The sequence below is a fragment of the Mustela erminea genome, chromosome 1, assembly GCF_009829155.1.
Source record: "Mustela erminea isolate mMusErm1 chromosome 1, mMusErm1.Pri, whole genome shotgun sequence".
NCBI lineage: Eukaryota > Metazoa > Chordata > Mammalia > Carnivora > Mustelidae > Mustela > Mustela erminea.
Window position 1 is genome coordinate 106,866,128 of NC_045614.1, and position 19,359 is coordinate 106,885,486.

Here is a 19,359-nt window from a genome sequence, read left to right on the forward strand (position 1 = left end):
ATATAAGAGACAATTCTTGAAGAAAACATAACAATATTCAATCAATATTCAATGTGTATGTGCCTAAAACAAGAGAACACTGCAATATGTGAGGCAAAAACTTATAGAATGTCAAGGATATATAGGTGATTCCGCTATTATAGGCATACTTTAATACCCTTCTATCAATAATGGATATATTCAGCAGGCAAAAAATCAATAAGAATATATTTCAATTAAATAGCACCATGAATCAACTAAATCTAATTATTATTATGGAATATTTTATCCAACAGCAGCAACATACACATTCTTGTCTGGCTTACATGAAATAGTTAGAAGATAAACTACATTTAGGGCCATAAAACACACCTAACAAATATTTAAAAAATGAAATCATGCAACGTATGCTCTCAGACTACAGTGGAATAAAGAGATAAAAAACAGAAAGGTAACTGGAAAAATCCTAACAATCTTGGAGATTAATAAGCACATTGGTTAAAGAAGTTTTCAGAGAAATTGAAAAATATTTTTATTTAAATGAAAATAAAAATACAACTTGAAAAAATCCACGAGATGCAGTGAAAGCAGTGTTCAGAAGGAAATTTATAGCATTGAAAGCATATATTAGAAAGGGAGAAAGATCTAGAATCATTAATCTAAACTCCCACTTTAAGACATTAGGAAAATAGAAGCAAATTAAATCTAAAGTAAAAAGAGGAAAAGAAATAATAAAAAGTAGAACAGAATTAATGAAATTGAAAACAGAATCAGTACAGAAAATCAACAAAGCCAAAACCATGTTCTTTGAAAAAATGCAATAAAATTGATGAAACTCTAACCAGGCCAGCCAAGTGAAAAAAGGGACAAGACACAAATTACTTACACCAAAAATTGAAGTTCAGCCATCACTAGTAATTGTATGTATATTTAAAAGGATATGAAAGGATATGATGTTATGAACAGTTTTATGCCAACAAATTTGATAAACTCAGATGAAATGGATACATTCCTTAAAAGCGCAAACTATCAAATTCACACAAGGAAGAAGAGATAATTTGTGTAGGTCTATGTCTATTAAAGAAATGAAATTTATAGCCTTCACAAACAGAAAATACCAGGCCCATTTCACTTGAACACTCTACCAAACATTTAAGGAAGAAATTTTACCCAATCTCTATAGTCTCTTCCAGAAAATAGAAGCAGAGGAGTATTCCCTAACTCAATGAGGATAGCATTACCTTAAAATAGCAGGAACAGACAAAGATGTTACAAAAAAGGAAAATTCCAGACCAGTATCTCTCATGAATATACATATAAAAAATCCTCAACAAAATATTGGCAAATTAAACCCAACAACTTATAAAAAGTATTATATACCATGACCAAGTGAGATTTATTCCAGATATATAAATCAGGTTTGCCATTTGAAAACCCATTAATGTAATCCATCTCATTGACAGGCTAATAAAAAAAATCATTATTTTTTAATGAATTAAAGAATCTGACAAAATCCAACACCCATTTATGATAAAACGCATAGCAATCCAGGAATAGAGGGAAACTTTCTCAACCTGATAAAGAACATCTACAAAACACCTAGAGTTGATATCATACTTAATGGCAGGAAATCCTAAGACTGAGACCAAAACAAGGACATTCCATTCCTATTCAACGTCCTTCAACACCATACGTAAGTCCTAACTAATTCAGTAAGGCAAGAAGAGGAAGGTATAGATTGGAAGGTATAGATTGGAAAAAAAGAAAACTGCCTTTGTTCGTAGGTGACATGATTATCTATGTAGAAAATCTGAAATGACAAGAAAAAGACTAGAGCTTATAAGCAATTACAGCAAGCTTGCATATGGAAGGCTAATGAGCAAGAGTCAATTGCTTTATACCATGATGAATAATAGGAAATTAAAATTAAAACTATAACAACATTTAAGTTACCATAAAAACAAAATGAAATACTTGGGTACAAATAAAGAGATATATTTATAACATCTGTATGAGGAACACTACAAAGCTGTGATGAAGTCAAAGAAGTTCTGGATAAATGGAGATACAGAATATGTTTACAGACCTGGCGATTCACAGACCTGTACCCCTGGGGATAAAAGTATATTATATGTTTATAAAAAATAAAAAAATTTTAAAAAAGAATATGTTTACAGATAGAAAGAAGGATTCAATATTGTTAAAATGTCACCTCTTCCCAACTCCTCTACAGTTGCAGTGCAATCTCAACCAAAATTGCAGCTAATCATTTTGTGGTTATCAGTAAGCTGAAAACCAAGAGACCCAGAGTAGCCAACATAATATTGAAGAAGAAAAAAATAAGTGTAATACTACCCAACTTCAAGACTTACTGTTGCTTTATAATAAATAGATAATATAAAATGTAATGTAATTATAAATTCCATGTAACATATAAATTATAAATAAAATATAGTTTATGCAAATAAAATATAAAATATATAATAAAATAAATATAGTAATTGGTGTTGGTGAAAGAATAAACAGATACTTCAGTGGAACAGAATAGAGAATCCAGAAATAGACCCGCACCAATATAGTCAACTGTCCTTTGACAAAGGAACAAAGACAATTTGATGGAACAAGGCCTTTTCAACAAATGGTGCTGGAACTTCTAGACATACACATAAAAAAAAATTTGGATGTAAACTGTACACCATTTACAAAAATGAACTTAAAATGGGTAATAAACCTAAATGTAAAGTATAAAACTATGAAACTCTTAGAAGATCTAGATGACTTGTGTTAAACTGACTTTTTATATACAATACCAAAAGCTAGATCCATGAAAAAGAAAATTGAAAAGTTAGAATTATAAAAATTAAAACTTACGCTTCGTGAAGGACACCATTAAGAGACCGAAAAGATAAGCTACAGACTTGGAGAAAATATTTGCAAATCACATATCTGATAAAGGAATTGTATCCAAAACATACAAGGAACTCTTAAGAGTTCAACAGTAAGAAAACAAACAGTCCAATTGAAAAAATGAAAGTCCTAAGCATGCAGCTCACCAGAGATTATAGATTGGTGGAAAATAAGCTTATGTAGTGATACTCAACATCATATGGCAGTAGAGGACTTGCAAATCAAAACGAGACACTACTGCACACCTATTAGAAGGGCTAAAATTCAAAACTCTGACAGCTCTAATATCGGTGACCATATGGAGCAACAGGAACTCTTTTTCAGTGCTGGTGGGAATGCAGAATGGTACAGACACTTTGGAAGACACTTTATTACAAGGCTAAACACAGGCCTGCTTTATAATCACATTTATAATTAATTATCCAAATGAGTTGAAAACTTATGTCGACACGAAAACCTGCACATGAATATTTACTGCAGCTTTATTCATACTTGCCAAAATTTGGAAGCCGTGAAGGTATTCTTCCATGGATGGATAGACAGTCTGTGGTACCTACACCATCCAATGCAATCGAATAATATCAAATGATAAGAAGAAATGAGTCCCAGAAAGAATATGGAGGAACTTTAAATGCCTATTGGTGAGTGAAAGAAACCAGTCCAAAAAGAGTATATAATGTATGATTCCGACCATACGAATTGCTGGAAGTTGCAAACATACAGAGATTTTGAAACAGTCATTGGTTTCCAGGATTTCGGGGTTGGGGGGGCAGTGGGGAGGGAAGAAGGAAGGAATGAAATGTTTGTGCAGAGGATTTTTAGGGCAGTGAAATTATTTTATATGAAATTGTTATGGTGGACACATTAAGTTATGCTTTTTTCAAAACATATAGAACTCTACAATACAAAGAGTAAACCTTAATGTAAACTATGGACTTTATTTAATATTAATGTATCAATATTGGTATCGATATTGGTTCATCAATATAGCACACTGATGCAAGATATATGGGAATGTTCTGTACTTTCTGTAATTTTTTTAATAAACTTTAAACTTTCTAAAGAGTGAACTGGATTAGTGCGTGTGGGAGATAAGAGTAAAAAAATAATTTGAGGTCATTTTGTGACGCCGTTTGTGAAAGTTTGGTCTTTTAAAATTGCTTTGCCCTAGTCCACAATAGATTTGAGATGGCTCATGGAAATCAAAAGTACGAAAGTGGCATGTCAATCATAAATAAAAATATCAAACCATAAAATAATAAAGATTAAAATGGGAAGTTAATACATATACATAAAACCAAACAGATATGTAGACGCTGTAGACATAAAACTTGGGGAGCTTCTGTATTTGACACAACAGATTGACCCAGTGCTGTTTGGAAGCCACAATAAAAATAGAGATATAGTCATTTACACAGTTCTTATTTAATTTTGGGCCATGGCAAACGTAGCTACTCCTTAAAGAAAACTTTCAAATAGCATCTCATAGGGCGACTATTGAAGGATGGCAAAAAGGAGAATAGAATCCACAACCAAAAGGTAGCTCTGCTAGTAGAAGTTATTTTTGGTTCTTTATGACAATGAGTGGAGGCATGTTTTATATTTAAGTGTCTAGTAATTTCGCACCTTTTTTCCCCTCTAGATTCAGTTCATTCCTTCATGTGCAAAATATGTCCCAGATATTTATCTAGATAGTAGTGATATATCTCAGAACAAATAGAGAATTAATCAGACAACTATTCAGGTGTATTTAGCAGTAAACTTTTCTCCATGGGATCAAAAGGTACCCCAGTATATGATTACAAGTGGAAAGATAGGGGATAGAAATCAGGTGTTGATTGTTTCTCCATTTCCATTTGTGTGTGAATTTTTAATATGAATGCAGGGACATAAAGCATTAGTACGAGTCAAAGTGTTTTTGAGAACAAGTTTCAGTGGTTCAGCTTTATAACAATGATAAAAAAACCTGTTAAATATTTCTGGACAGTATCAGTGTTTGTCATCTAAGTGATGTTGGTAGCATTTTTATCATACAGCAGATTTCATTCATTTACTGTCCTTTTCTGTGTCCTATGTGCCAGTACATGTTTCTAATGTAGTATGTTTTCTTTCTTTTTTTTTTTTTTTTGATAAAGACTATCAGTTTACAGATTAAGAGTATTTACATTTTTATAGTCCTGGGATTTCCCATATAGGAACATGGCACATTCTACATCTATTCCTCTTTTTTATGCTGCTCTGCAAAGATATTTGTAGATATGTGTGGATATGGATTTTTGTAACCAACAGTCTATGCATTTTTTAATTTGTTTATTCCTAGGTACTTCATCATGCTTTCACTCTTTTGAATGCAATCTCTCTCTCTCTCTTTTCTTTTTTTCCTGATCATTTCCAGCAAACAAAGCAGTTGGGTTTTATATGATGAACTATTGTCAAGCAGCCTCGTTCAGTCTCCTTAGATAAAATAAAATAAAATTAAAAAAAAAATTAAAAAATTAAAAAACCTGCAAAAAAAACCCCTTAATTTTTGTTTCTGAAATTCATACTCCAAATATTTGTAGTCTGTTTTCTGTTCTTATAAGTTTGCTCTTAAAAATACATTAAACTATTTTTTTTAAGTGTTGAAAATATACCACCATGGTAATTTAAAATATTCCTTTATCCTTTATGAAAAGCACTGTATATCACTCAATGTTCTTAAAGCACATGGAAAAGAAAGAGACAGCAAATGATTGAGTAGGTTTGCTGTGTGTCATGTCATTGAGATGAGTTTAGGTTGTTCTTGTTTGTATTGTGTATCATTGATAGAGATTTCTGGGAGCAGCTCTCTATGAAACCTCTCAAGTAGACAGCTTTTCCCGTATCCACATCCACAGTGGAGTGTGGAGGACATTACAGAGAGAACAAGTACACTGAAGACTTTCCACCCCAGGATTGCATAATGACTATAGGGAATGGATTTTGCGGGGGGGGGGGGGTGGGGGTGGGGAGCTGAAGCTACATCTTTGTTGGTTTAGGTGAGCCCTGGGTGTATTTCACCCAGAGGACTACCTTGATCCCTCCACTCAGGTCTCGGGAGGAGGTCTTTGAAACCTGTTTTCCCCCGTATGTTGCTAATTGCCCCTGCTGAGGTCACAGTGCTACTGTGAGCCGGCGGCATCGGGACCTCTGTGAAGTCATTACAAGATGCTGTGTTTGGTCTAGGGAATTTCAGAGGTGTTACAGAATGACAACTTATGTCCAGGCCACAGTATCCCTGTAGCCCTTTAGTGGGTTGAATAGCCCCCCACCTCCCCAAATTCATGTGCACCTCAGAATGTGACCTTATTTGGAAGTAGGGTCTTTGCAGACTTAATTAGTTAAGAATCTCCAGATGTCATCATACTTAATTTAATTTACCTAAATGCAAAGGTGTGTTTTTGTGAAAAGAGAGGGTGCAGAGACACAGGGAATTACACCTCATGAAGACATAGGCAGGGACTGGAGTGTGTAGCTGTGAGCTGCAGATGGTTGGGTATCCCCCCACCAAATTAGGAAGAGGTCAGAAAAAATTCAAAATTCTTTGCTAGAGCCTTCAGAAGGAGCACAGCCCTTCTCATATACCAGTTCCAGGCTTCCGGCCTCCAGAACTGTGAGAGAATAAATGTCTGTTGTTTTAAGTCCCCCAGCTTGTGGTAATTTGTTACGGCAGCCCTAGGAAACAAATACACCCACACATACTGAATGTGAGAAACTAGAAAATACAAGGAAAACATGCAACCCAATTCTAGGCCTCATCATTCAGTGTGGCAAATATAGTGTCAAAAACAAAGCTTCTCTTATAAGCAGAATCTTCCCAAATCCTATTTGCAGTAAAATAGAACCCCCAAATTAATGAAACTTACAAAAGCACAAATTTTACACATTTAAAACAGGCCTGAGTGAAATTCATTGGATGTATTGCTTCTAAGCATTAAACATTTTGACTGAAATTAGAATATTTCAACATATGTTATTACTGTTTTTATCTTTTATCAGTTTTATTTTACGCTAATCAATAGTCTGGGTCAGATATGAGCTCTCCTACTCACTAACTGGTTAACTTGGAGCGAGTTAGTCTTTCTGCCGGGGTTTCCTCATCTGTTAACTGGGTTAATAAGAGTCCTAACCATGCAGTTAATGTGAGGATTCAATAAATCAATAAACACAAAACATTCAGCCCACTTCTTTGGTATATGGGAATTCCTAAAACACATTAGATATTAAAAGCTTCCACTCAACTACTTAGGATTTGTTTTGGCGATGCAGTAGCATCATCAATATAGACTTTAAAATAAGGAAAGACATAAATGATAGGAAATGAGTTTCTGAACAACAATGTTATCTAATCATGGATAGCATTATTAAAATATATGGAGATAAAATACCAAGTTATTTTGTAATCTTATAACTAGCAAATAAAAAGACAAAATACCATGTTTCAAATTTTAAACCCTGAATTCTTGTTGCAATCCTTATTTAATGCCAAACTATGACAAGGAAATAAATGTGTTATCTGCTCCATTAACTAAAATTTGTTCAGAAAGAAAAAAAAAACAAACCTCATTACATTTGCAAAGTAGAATTCACAAAACGAGCTGCTAAAACAGCTGTGCAGTTCTAAAAATAATAATAATGAATCTAAGTATAAACCATCACACTCTCTTAAAAAATTACATTTATGCTTCTCTGATCTTTGAAATTGTTTTATATTTTCATCCAGTTGACATGTTATAAAAGATGTTTTTTGATTGCATGTTAATATTTTTCCGAAGATGATCTCCTAGGTAAACGTAAATGTTAGAAGTGTCTCGTCAGCTGTATCGGTCAGATGCTAAACTAAATAGTTTACGTCATTTAATATGCATTATCTGCCCACCACACACATATTCTTTCAAAGCCGGGAATTAAATCCCAAACTGGGAGAGACTCTTGTAGATTCTTCAGTGCATTTTTCTAATTTAATAGATGTGGAAACTCAAACCCAGAGAAGGGAGGTTATTCACTCCATACCACACAGCAAGGCAGTGACAGACCTGCTATGTCCTTTCCTCCATTTTACCTTTTGTTTTAATCTTTATATATTTTTTAAAGATTTTATTTATTTATTTGACAGTACAGGAGAGAGCACAAGTAAGCAGAGAGGTGGGCAGAGGGAGAAGGAGAAGTAGGCTCCCTGCTGAACAGGGAGCCCAGATGCCAGGCTCCATCCCAGGACCCTGGGATCCTGACCTGAGCCAAAGGCAGATGCTAAACTGACTGAGCCACCCAGGCGCCCTGCCCTACAGGATTTGTCTTAAACTCAGTTTTCTCAGCTATTAAATGGCAGGCACATTTATCTCACAGAGTTGCTGCCAAGATTAAATAAAGTTCTCTATGGGAATGTACATAAAATGTATATTGAAATGTATGCGAGCTCATACATTAAATAAGCATAAGTTATAAGATAAAATCAAAATACAACTGGATTTTTGTTGCAGTGTCCTTTAAAAACTTACGCACTGGGGAGAATGTTTCCCATCCGCCTAGATCAAACCTATCACATTTTTCTAAGTTGTGTAACAGTTGTTCCTTTAATAAATTGAAGTTGCCTAGTTCAATAAGATGTTAAGTTCTTTATTCAAAGGTTATTTATTTCCCAATTCTACCCTGAGTCAGGTCCTCGCTAGGCATGATTGCAGAAGGCTACCTCCCTCTGCACTCGCTGGCGCCCACATTCTGACCACTGTGGCAGCTTTAGGACTAAAGGGAATCAGAGAGTTCTGACCTGATTGGTGACACCATAAGAAGCTATTTGGGGGTCACTTGTATTCTCCTGTGGTTTTTTGTGGGTTCTTCAGAGACTCCCCCATCTTGGCTCTCCAGCTACAATTCTGTCAGGCCAGTAATTCTTCCTAATCTTCAAACCACCACTTCCCCGTCAGCCCCTTGGTTTTCCACTTTTCACTCTTCAACACTTTCCATGGTGGAAACCCATTGCTCTCCCATCCTGCCCTCTTGGATTGGAATCACATGACTCTAGGCTGGCTCTTTTTACCATGTGGCCCATACCTGGTCTGAAAAGGACACTCAGGTTCCTTTGCCTTGACCAACTTCAGGAATTCAGGTCCATCAAAATATAACCTCTCATTCAGCTCCTCTCCCTTGTTCTCTAACTATCCCAGGTAAGGTTGTATTTGGCCATTGGTCTACTGTACTCTTCAGTATGTCGAGAAGAAGATAAGACTTCTGGATGGTCTAACTGGAAACCATTCTCTGAGTTTGAGATGGAAAACATGACCAAGCCCTACCCCACCCATCAACTTTCTTTATCTTCCTTTTAGAATTTAGAGCAGTATAACCAATTTTCATATTACCTATTTTTTCATTTTCATATTTTTTGGCGTCATACTTTGGAATTTGTGTCTATCATATTCTGATGCCTTAATTAAAATTTGCAGTTTTAAAAATCCCCTTATATTTGTGATGTCTATGCAGTCATCCTTTGTTTACCCAATTGATGATTTTCAGTTTTCCAAGAACTGGTTAAATGTCTGGAATATAGTTCACAGATAAGCTCAATGTTTATCACACTAAGATAAACATTGTGGGGGAGAGCTGTGACAGCCAGATCCCCACACAAAGGCTGGAAAGCAGGCTCTACTGCTCTGAACACATGCAAGGAGGAAGAATATTTAAAGATCCATAGAAACAGTGAGTACGGCCACGTGGTCATGGCATCACAAGCAACATTCTTAGTTACCCAATCACAATCAGTAAAAAGTTTTCCTTTCCTGATCAAACAGACTGTAGATTTCAGGTGCTCTCATCACGCACATATTTACACACACACGTGGTAACTATGTGAAGAAATGACATGTTAATTAGCTTGACTGTAGTAATTATTTTGCTAGTATTTGTATATCAGATCATCATGTTATACAACTTAATATGTACAATTTTTATTTTTAAAACAAGCTTCAAGGGAAGATCCCAAAGTGGATTGGCCAGGTAGGTTCCCCCACCACAGACCAATTGTCTTTCTTCATTCATTCTGGGAAACTCTATCTTCTGTTGGTCTTGCAGGCACAGGTATGCATGTGGTGGATACTTAACAGAGTGCTTTTTTTTTGAGCCAAAGAAAAGTAATAGATGGTTTATGGCTACCATCTCAAATTTGGCTTTTCTCCCAGCTTGTAGCTTTTGCCTTTGGCCCAGGCTTATCTGTTATATCTGAATAAACTTGAGGCAGCACTTTCATTTAGAAACAATCTATTCTCTGATAGGAACAGCAGTGAAATATTTTATTGATGGATCTAGAACATTTAAAGCAGCACTTTCCCATATGGCAAGTTGGTTTTGTGTAAGTTTATGAGAAAACATAAATTTAAAAATAAACCAGAACAAAAAGAAAATTAGTAGATCCACACCCTGAAAGCTTGCCGGACTGCTTTCAGAACATGGTGACTTACTTTGGATGATGGTTCAAGTAGGCTTGTTCATTTTGCTCAGCTCTGCGTATCTAGAATTCATCTGTGCTGTTGTATAGGCTTGTGTGTGTGTGTGTGTGGGGGGGGTTCTGTTCATTTTCCACACATTTTTTCTGAGATGTGTGCTGTTGTAAAGGAGGAAACATTACCTGTTATATACAAACTACAGGCCCTAGAACGAATATAGCACAACTGCTGAGTCTGTTCTTTCAGAGGGCTCCTGGGTGGTTGGTTCTTGTTTCTGAACACTATATATGAGCCTCATGTATTTATAAGGTTTCATGATTCTGTCTTTTTTTTAAAGGACTTATTTATTTATTTATTTATTTTATTTCTTTTAAAGGACTTATTTATTTGAGAGCGAGAGTGGCAGAGAGAGAGCTGAGCACAAGCAGGGGGAGTGGCAGATGGAGAGGGAGAAGCAGGCTCCCTGCTGAGCAAGGAGCCCAATGCCAGACTCAGTCTCAGGACCCTGAGATCATGACGTGAGCTAAAGGCAGATGCTTAACTGACTGAGCCTTGCAGGCACCCCAGATTTAATGACTCTTAAGGAACTGCTGAATTTTTATATTTGAAGTCTAGAAAAGTAAGTAATTACTGTTACATCTCTTGTTAGTAGGTGCTGGGTTCATATAAAGTAGCTTGTATACAAGTGCTCTTGGTAAAATATTTCCTGTTTGTTTCAGATTATAGGGAAATAGGGATTCTAGTCCAGTCCAAATCTGTGACAGTAAGGAGACATCTTTAGCTAGGAGGTTGGGAAGTGGGATTATCTAGAAAATACAATCAAGCCAATCTCATGATCTATAACTTTAGTGATTTCCCAGAGAGCAAGAAATGGAGTTCGAATTCTTTGGCTTGGTGTTTATATCTCTCCAGATTTGTCCCCAAAGTACATTCCTAGCTTTTCTCACCTTAAGCTTTATTTAAACTTTACTTAACTAGAAAGGATATCTGACCATATCTGATCATTGAGCAAATGCTCCATTCTTCCCTATTATATTTTCCTGTATTGTTTTTATCTTTCAAGATCCCACTCAGAAAACACTGCCTTTAGAAGCCTTTTCCAGTTCCCACAAGTACATATATTTCCACTTTCTCTTATACATGTATCTATACATCAGTGCCTTCAGCTGCAGGAAGACTCTGGTGCCAGGTTCTGAACAGACAAAATAATAGACACTAATCATCTTTAATCTGAAACAGGAATACCCTGATTTATCACCCATGTTATTTGACAGAGTTGATTTCAATTCTTAAGGATGTCTTTTTCCATTAAGAACAATCAAAGGAACATATTCCCTAGGCTACCGAGGCATCTTTTAAAGAAACATCTCAATTGCACAGATGGCATCATTGGAAAAATGGAATGGGAAGCCCTTGGTGGTGACTAATATCAAGGGAGCCGAGGTTATTTGGAAATAGTCTATATGTTAAACAACTTCACTGCTTTAGGAGCAGTGTCCTATGTGCTGATGTGTCTCTAATTAGGAATCAATCATGCCAATTTCTGTAAATACTTGTATCTATTTAAGGTATTCACATATTGTTGACCTTGACTTCAGAAGAGCCAAGTAGATACCAGCTGTAAGTGAAACCCAGCTCTGTTACTTTTCCTTTTCCATTCTCATTCCCTCCTTCTCCCCCTCTCTGTCTCCCTCCCTACCCGTCTCTCTCTCTCTCATCAGAGCCAAGTTCTTGAACCTTGACTATCTTTGCTATCACCAAATGTTCTTTATGGCTTGCCAACAGTATAAGCACTTTCCAATTTTTAATACTAAATAGTTTCTCTCAAGTGAGTTAATAGGTACACTTTGAAAAATCTTGAAGTGTAAAAAGAGTTGGCAGGTATGAAGTATTTTATGCATTTTGCTATGCCATTTATTTCTGGTGTGGTTTACTGTACACATTTATATACATATATACTTGTCACTGAATTCCTCAATGTAATATTTCAGTATGTGCTTACTGAATTAATACGGTATTTTGCAGAAACTATTGGGCAATTTTTACTCTGTTCTCTCTAGCTAACTAGGAATGTATGGGGAAGATTATCCTATGCATTCAGCATCTCTTTGGATGTAGAAAATAATCCACGTTAACTCCACTTTCTGCTGTTTTTCCAGACTTACCTTAAAAAATAGAGTATAGAAATGTTTATAGGACATCATGAAAGGTAATTAGAGTGTGTTAACCTTGAGGCATCTATTTTAGGTTTTATGTTTTTAACAGTCTTCCTCAGCCTGTATAATTATCTGGCTAATGGTGATCAATCATTATGATACCAATGACAGGCATTTTTCATTGTTTCCAGTTCTATTTTTTAATCACTAACTTGACATCCTGAAGACTCAAATCCTTGAATCAATCCACTGAGCAGGAAGGGCACCAGCAGCAGGCAGACAAACCAATCTTGCTGTCTCAAGGTTGTACTCAAATTGGATTCCTTCATCTATTATTTTCTGCCAGCATTTTTAAAAAATTTTTATTTTTTATAAACATATATTTTTATCCCCAGGGGTACAGGTCTGTGAATCGCCAGGTCCCCACACCCCACAGCTCTCACAAAGCACACCACCCCCAATGTCCATAACCCCACCCCCCTTCTCCAAAGCCCCCTCCCCCCAGCAACCCTCAGTTTGTTTTGTGAGATTAAGAGTCACTTATGGTTTGTCTCCCTCCCAATCCCATCTTGACTCCCAGAGCTTAAATCTGAGAGCAGCATGAGCTGTTGGTGAGAAATGACTCTAAATAGAACCTGGACACTGGACACCTCTGAGGGAGGGGCTCCATAGTGTGTGTTGAGAACCCACCTTCAGCCCAAGGCAAGCCTTGCCTTTCTTTTTTCTTTTCCTTTTTTAACTAGTTGGGATTTTGTGAAGTTTTCTCTTTTTGCTTTGCATCATAGTATGTTGTACATACATGCCTTTTTTTTTGCCCAGGAAGCTCTTCAATGCACTGATTGGCACTGTCTCTTAACCTTTTCCATGTTTGTGAACTCAGAATGCCTAGTGCAAGTGTTTGAATGGACTCCCCCATTAATTCATTTATGTAACAGTGTGAGTGATTTGGTAGCTTGTTGGAAGACTGATACTCTTACTAAAGGAGAAAATCCCTTCTTAGAGAATTCTCATTTGCTCTGCACAAAAGTGATTAACCTGTTCTTCAATCTTTGAGAATCATGGCCCTATATCCTTCACTCACTCTTTACCTGCCCACAATCCAATCTAGCAAAACAAGTTCTTAATATTTATTCATCATTGCTTTCTGTTCATCTGTGAGGGTTCTGAAAAAGAGATGGAGATTAAGATAGATGATACTTTTCTTCTGGAACTGGATAGGAGTTTGTTTGTAAAGCAGTATATGAAAGTGATGGCTTGTCAAGTTGAGCAAATCACAAGTCAGAGGACATCAGACTAGGAAAAGACCTGCCAGCCTCATGCATGAGTGTATTTTCAGTGGCTGTGCTCAGTGGGCCTATTCTTGGCCACTGGAAGGGATGGAGACCTCTCTCTCTTTCAGTGTTCTGATCCTTCGGCACACAGGAGAATATCAAACAAATTGGAGCTTTGTGACAAATAAGCCACAAATACCTAGCCTCATCTGTGTGTAATTTCTCCTTCATTTTACTCAAATGTGGAAAGATCTTTTAAAGCAGTAGCAAGCATATCATGTATACATACAGCCCCCTTTTCCATTGTTGAGGATTTATATCACTTTAGTTAAGTGGTTTGTAACTGTCTGATACTTAGCCCCAAGTTCCTGTGTTCATAATCAATGCAGAAATATCTCATAGATTACATTTTGACATAGCAATTTCCCAGAATCAGATTATGGATACACATACCTCCCTCTGCCCTTTTTCTGTCTTCAAGGGCACAAAGGTAGACTTGAGAGGAAGAGGAGCCCTCTGTGAAGCTTAGCTGCAACAGAAAAGCAATAACCGTTATTGAAAATTCCTGGAGTAAATTGTGTTTGTATGAAATGTTTTGTTTTGCTGTTTCATTTTGGATTTGTCTTGAGTGATTATTTCATTTTCAGATGGCTCCAAGGAACTTGGGCTATTAATTTTTTTATGCAGCACTTTGATTTTTCCAGGACTTGCCATTATTTTCATTAGTCACTTCTTTTAACATCACTGGGAGGAAAGTCAATATTCTTTCCTCTCCCACCTCCCTGGAAACTCTATACCTGGAGAAGAGAAATGAGTCGGGGCAGGTTGATTCCAGACTGGAATCATTCTCAGAAGAGCAATTTTTAAAAGCCATTTTAAGAAGTCTGAGTAGACCAAGTAGTTTGTTCCCAGGCCTTGGAAAATGATTTCTTGAGCAAGTTCTTCTCATAATCCTACAACACTGATGCCCCAACATCTGTACCTCTTCCTTAGAATGCACTGCAAGTCTTTCAGACTCCTACATTGCATTGCTTTCCTGTGCCCTCTCCCCCAGAGTATTCAAAATCCGATACATGAGAGTACGTTGATCTAACCTGGGGATGGGGTGGGGAAAGAATTCCCTGGAGTAGCAGCTTTTGAGTAGATACCGACTTCTGCAAGAAGGTGGGAGTAAATGAGATGTGAAGGTTGGAAGGAGCCATCAGCAGCGGGAGGAAAGGGAGGAGAAGTCGGTGAGGAAAGCTAAGGCCAAGGAGGAAGATGGGACATGGTAGGTTGGGCTTTGTAGGTTGAATTTTGAAGATTGGTGGAAGGCCTTGATGGAATTTGTAACTTAGGAACTCGGGACCCAATCAGGCTTTTTCAGACATTCCATTTAACTTCGAGCAAATGAGTGAAGAATCAGTCATGATATATTGGGTTGCTAAAGCAGATATTGATATAGTCTCAGGAAATGTTTAATGAATGAATGATACAGAATATAGATGTAGAAGACTTGGAAGAGAAATTGAATCTCTAAATTCATGTAAAGCCAGAAGATATTTTGGATGTCAGCAAATACATTGACACAAAGAAGTCCTTGTAGTTTTGAACATGAGGCCCATTCTTCTTTGGTATTCCAGAATAATGCATGGATCTCTTACTTAGAAAATGGCCATCATTTTTTATGCCCAAAGTTAATAACTTTTGGACACATTTAGAGAGAGATTTGTGACAATGTCTAATTGATCATGGTCCAGTTTTCTGAAGAACCATCTTCAGGGCATGTAATGAGGTAGACTGCCAATAATCTGGCTGAGAAACTCAAAATGGCAAGAAGAAGTTATTCATCAATTCAATTTTAATTGAATTTGAGGTATGTTTAGTGGAATTCTACCATTCTTTCAATACCAATTGTATCTTCTTGTTATTCTTACCTCTGACTTAATGGGTAATTTTCTTTTTTCTTTTTTTTTTTTTTAAAGATTTTATTTATTTATTTGACAGACAGAGATCACAGATAGGCAGAGGGGCAGCCAGAGAAAGAGGAAGGGAAGCAGGCTCCTTGCTGAGCAAAGAGCCCGATGTGGGGCTCGATCCCAGGACCCTGGAGTCATGACCTGAACCGAAGGCAGAGGCTTTAACCCACTGAGCCACCCAGGCGCCCAATGGGTACTTTTCTTAGTTTCTCATTTTCAGGCTAGCACCATCTTATCTATAGTATGGAAGAATAGAGAGGTTACAAAAGTATGACTACATATTTGTCATTTTAGTTTATCTTTGCTCAAAGTGTGAAGGATATATGAAGTGTAAGTTATATTGATTCCTGTGAGCGTTTTGGACTTGGCTCATCCAAAATTAGTTTCTCAGCTCCTGTAATGTACCCACTTTATTTTTGTCCCAGTACCTTTCAAGAATCCTGCTGTGGTTCATAATAATTGAGATTGAGGTTCTCCAGCCCTCCTCCTTTTTCTTAGTTCATTTTGCCAAATGATAGAAGGGGGAAAAAAAGGGAATTTTATGAAATGTTCATATAATTGGACAGCATGAGCAGAGAATTTCAAGAAAGTCCAGTTCTTTGCTCATGAATTGATTTAACAGTTGCCAACTAAGGTGCAGGAAATTAAGTGCCATATTACATGCAGCCTGAGGCTCCTTGGAGACAAGAAAAATGCTTTTACTTTTCAATGAGCTGTGGGAAATTGTTCCAAGACCATCAGGAAAAGCTTTATTTCTGTGAAAAAGAACTCCATGGCCATCAGAGCAAAAGGCACTTGAATTTTACATTGTGACAGGTCTCTACTGAACAAACCACTGGGTCCTGGCTCCAGTGACCTTGGGAGATAGGAGGGAATGGAGCTCGGAATTGGAATTGTAACCCCATGAAAATTATTCCTTTTACTAATACTGCAGTGTTAAAAATACTTTATATTCTATGTAAATGAAACATTCAGCCACTAACCTGAATGAATACGGTTTCTCTTAATCACATGGACTCGATAACAATGTTCAAGCTCTTTGACCCAGTTACTGAACTCATAGAAATTTATCTTAATAAAATAATTTCAAACAAGAAAATAAAACTATATTCCTGAAGGTATTTTTGGCAGTATTAGCTCTCATAGTAAAAAATGGAAACAATTTAAATACCCAATTGTATTGAAATCATTAAATAAATTCAGATGTACAGAAGTAAGGAAATATTCTATAGCCATGAAAGTTAGGTAGACTACGTAACTGTAGAAAATTAGCTCCAGTCTATGTGATAGGGGAGAAATGAATCGCTAGTATAGTAGGTATAGCTAACATTTATTAGGCTCCTTTTTGGTGTCAAGTACTATTTTAGCACTTTACATTTATTCATCCTCAAAATAGGCCTATGAGGTAGGTACTCTTTTTTTTTTTTAATTTAATTCAATTTTTTTTTCAGTGATCCATAGTTCATTGTATGAGGTAGGTATTCATATATCCCCTAAATAAAATCAGTGAACACTGTTAACCAATGGTTTTTACTATTTAAAAAATGGCTTAGTAATATATAACACTTGAGGACAAAGTTCAAACTTTATTAAAATAGGCTATTCACATATTACAAAAGAGAGGAAATCTTCATCCCACATAGCTACTTCTTCCACTTGAACACCCACTCCTAGAGGCCTGGTGTTAGATTTAGTGTTAGGTAACAGCCACCAAAGAGCCCCAGTTAGTGGGAGAATAGACATTTGGAGAAGAAAGCATTTGTGGAAAACTGAAAGCAGCAGAATTTGCTAGTATATAGGTGAGAGAATTGTAGCCTGGGTAATCTGTTCCTAATCTTCTAGCCCTTAATGCAAAAATGACGAGGATGATAGATAGACCTGACATAGGGAAATTTAATTTAAACATTAGGAAGAACTTCTGAACTTTAATAGTGTTATATTGGCTTGTATTTTAAGATAAAAACTATGCTATAAAACCTACAGCTACCAGTCCTTCAGAGGAGTGGAAAGTTTTGACATAGAGAAGGAAAGGACATTCACAGGTCAAAGTGGGAGGTGAAGTACCTTGTAGAATATAGAATGTATGAATGAGGGGCACCTGGGTGGCTCAGACATTGGGCATCAGACTCCTGATTTTAGCTCAGGTCATGATCTCAGGGTCATGGAATTGAACTCCAAGTTGGGCTGTGGCCTGGGGGAGTTTATGAATGGGTTAAGTATGATACATTACCTCCTGAAATTTTACAGCAAGTTTACATATGAGTATTCTCAGGAGGAAAACATCTATTTTTCTTAATCAAATATTCTTAAATATCTCTGGTGCAAAATGACTACTACAGTATCTCTTCTGATATGTTACTGGAAAAGAAGGCTGGATAGTAATTACAGTAGATGATAGATAGACGATAGATACATAGATAGATTGATAGTCTATTACATATAGTTGGACAGTCTTCTTGTTTCGTCCTAATGATATGAATATCCCCAGTACAAGATTAGAAACTGTCAGTCAAAATGAGAGTAGAGAAAACAAATACATAAATATTCAAAAGTCTTTAACCCAGGGCCACTGAAGAGATAGGAATTTGACACAGAGCCACAGCTCTACCTTGTGCCTTGTGTGTGGCATAAAATAATAGCTCAGGGCTTTGGGCTGATGCCCTAGGGTTCTTCCTGGGGATACCATGCTGCCTCTTAGATGAAGTCACCTCTCCAAGGACTGAGGCTCAATTAAACCTACCTTGCCTACTTTGATTACATCTGTGTTTTTTTATTGTTGGGAATCTCTTATTATTGTTTAGAAAGCCACCTTTTAAATTTTATGTTACCAAACTTACAGGTACAAAAAATTTAAATTAGTCATTGTCTGATTCATCAAGGCATTGGTCTCTTAATGAAAATAACCAATGAAAAGAGAGTTGGTCCTCTTTTACAACCCAATTATTGCTTTTTACTTTAATAACAACTTTACTGAGATATAATTCACATTCATTGCTTTTTCCCTGAGTTTCTTTTCCCTTTGATTCACTGTAAAAAAGTGTGTGTGTGTGTGTGTGTGTGTGTGTGTGTGTGTGTGTGTGTAGTGGTGGTGTGGGCGTGTGATTGCATGTGGTATTTAAAGATAGAGCAAAATGACTTTTGAGAAGAACCTAGTTAATAGAACTGCTTGGGTTTGTAATATAGGATGGAGTAAGATTAACTGTATGCGGCAGAAAATAAGGTGGAATGTATTCAGTTTCTAATTAACACATTAATTTTATTAGTTACCTTTTCTTCCCCTTATTGCCTCCTATTGCTATGCCCTGACAATTGCTATGCCCTGACAATTGCTATGCCCTGACATTTTATTGTTTGGACACTAAGGCCAAGAGTAAAATGCGTGTGTTTATAAGGAACATATAGTGAGAGTATATCCTTGACAGATCTAGTATTTCAGGTTGGCTGGTGGCAGCCTTCCCCTGAGGTTCCTGTGACTGAAACTCCCAGGTTATCTGTTGTCTGCCTATTTGGGAGGGCAGTAAAGTTCTCTGAATTCCTCCACATGGCTTTCCATTTGTGCCTTCATTCAGTTTTTTAGTTGCTCAGCAGACACTAACCAACTGTCTCCTATATAGAATGACCTCTCTAGGCTTGA

General features: G+C 36.6%; 1 protein-coding gene across 5 annotated transcripts in view; it reads left to right on the forward strand.

Annotated features, from left to right (window-relative positions):
• FGF12 (fibroblast growth factor 12) overlaps positions 1 to 19,359 on the forward strand; it is a 559,676-nt gene that overhangs the window by 419,949 nt on the left and 120,368 nt on the right. The window lies entirely within an intron of this gene.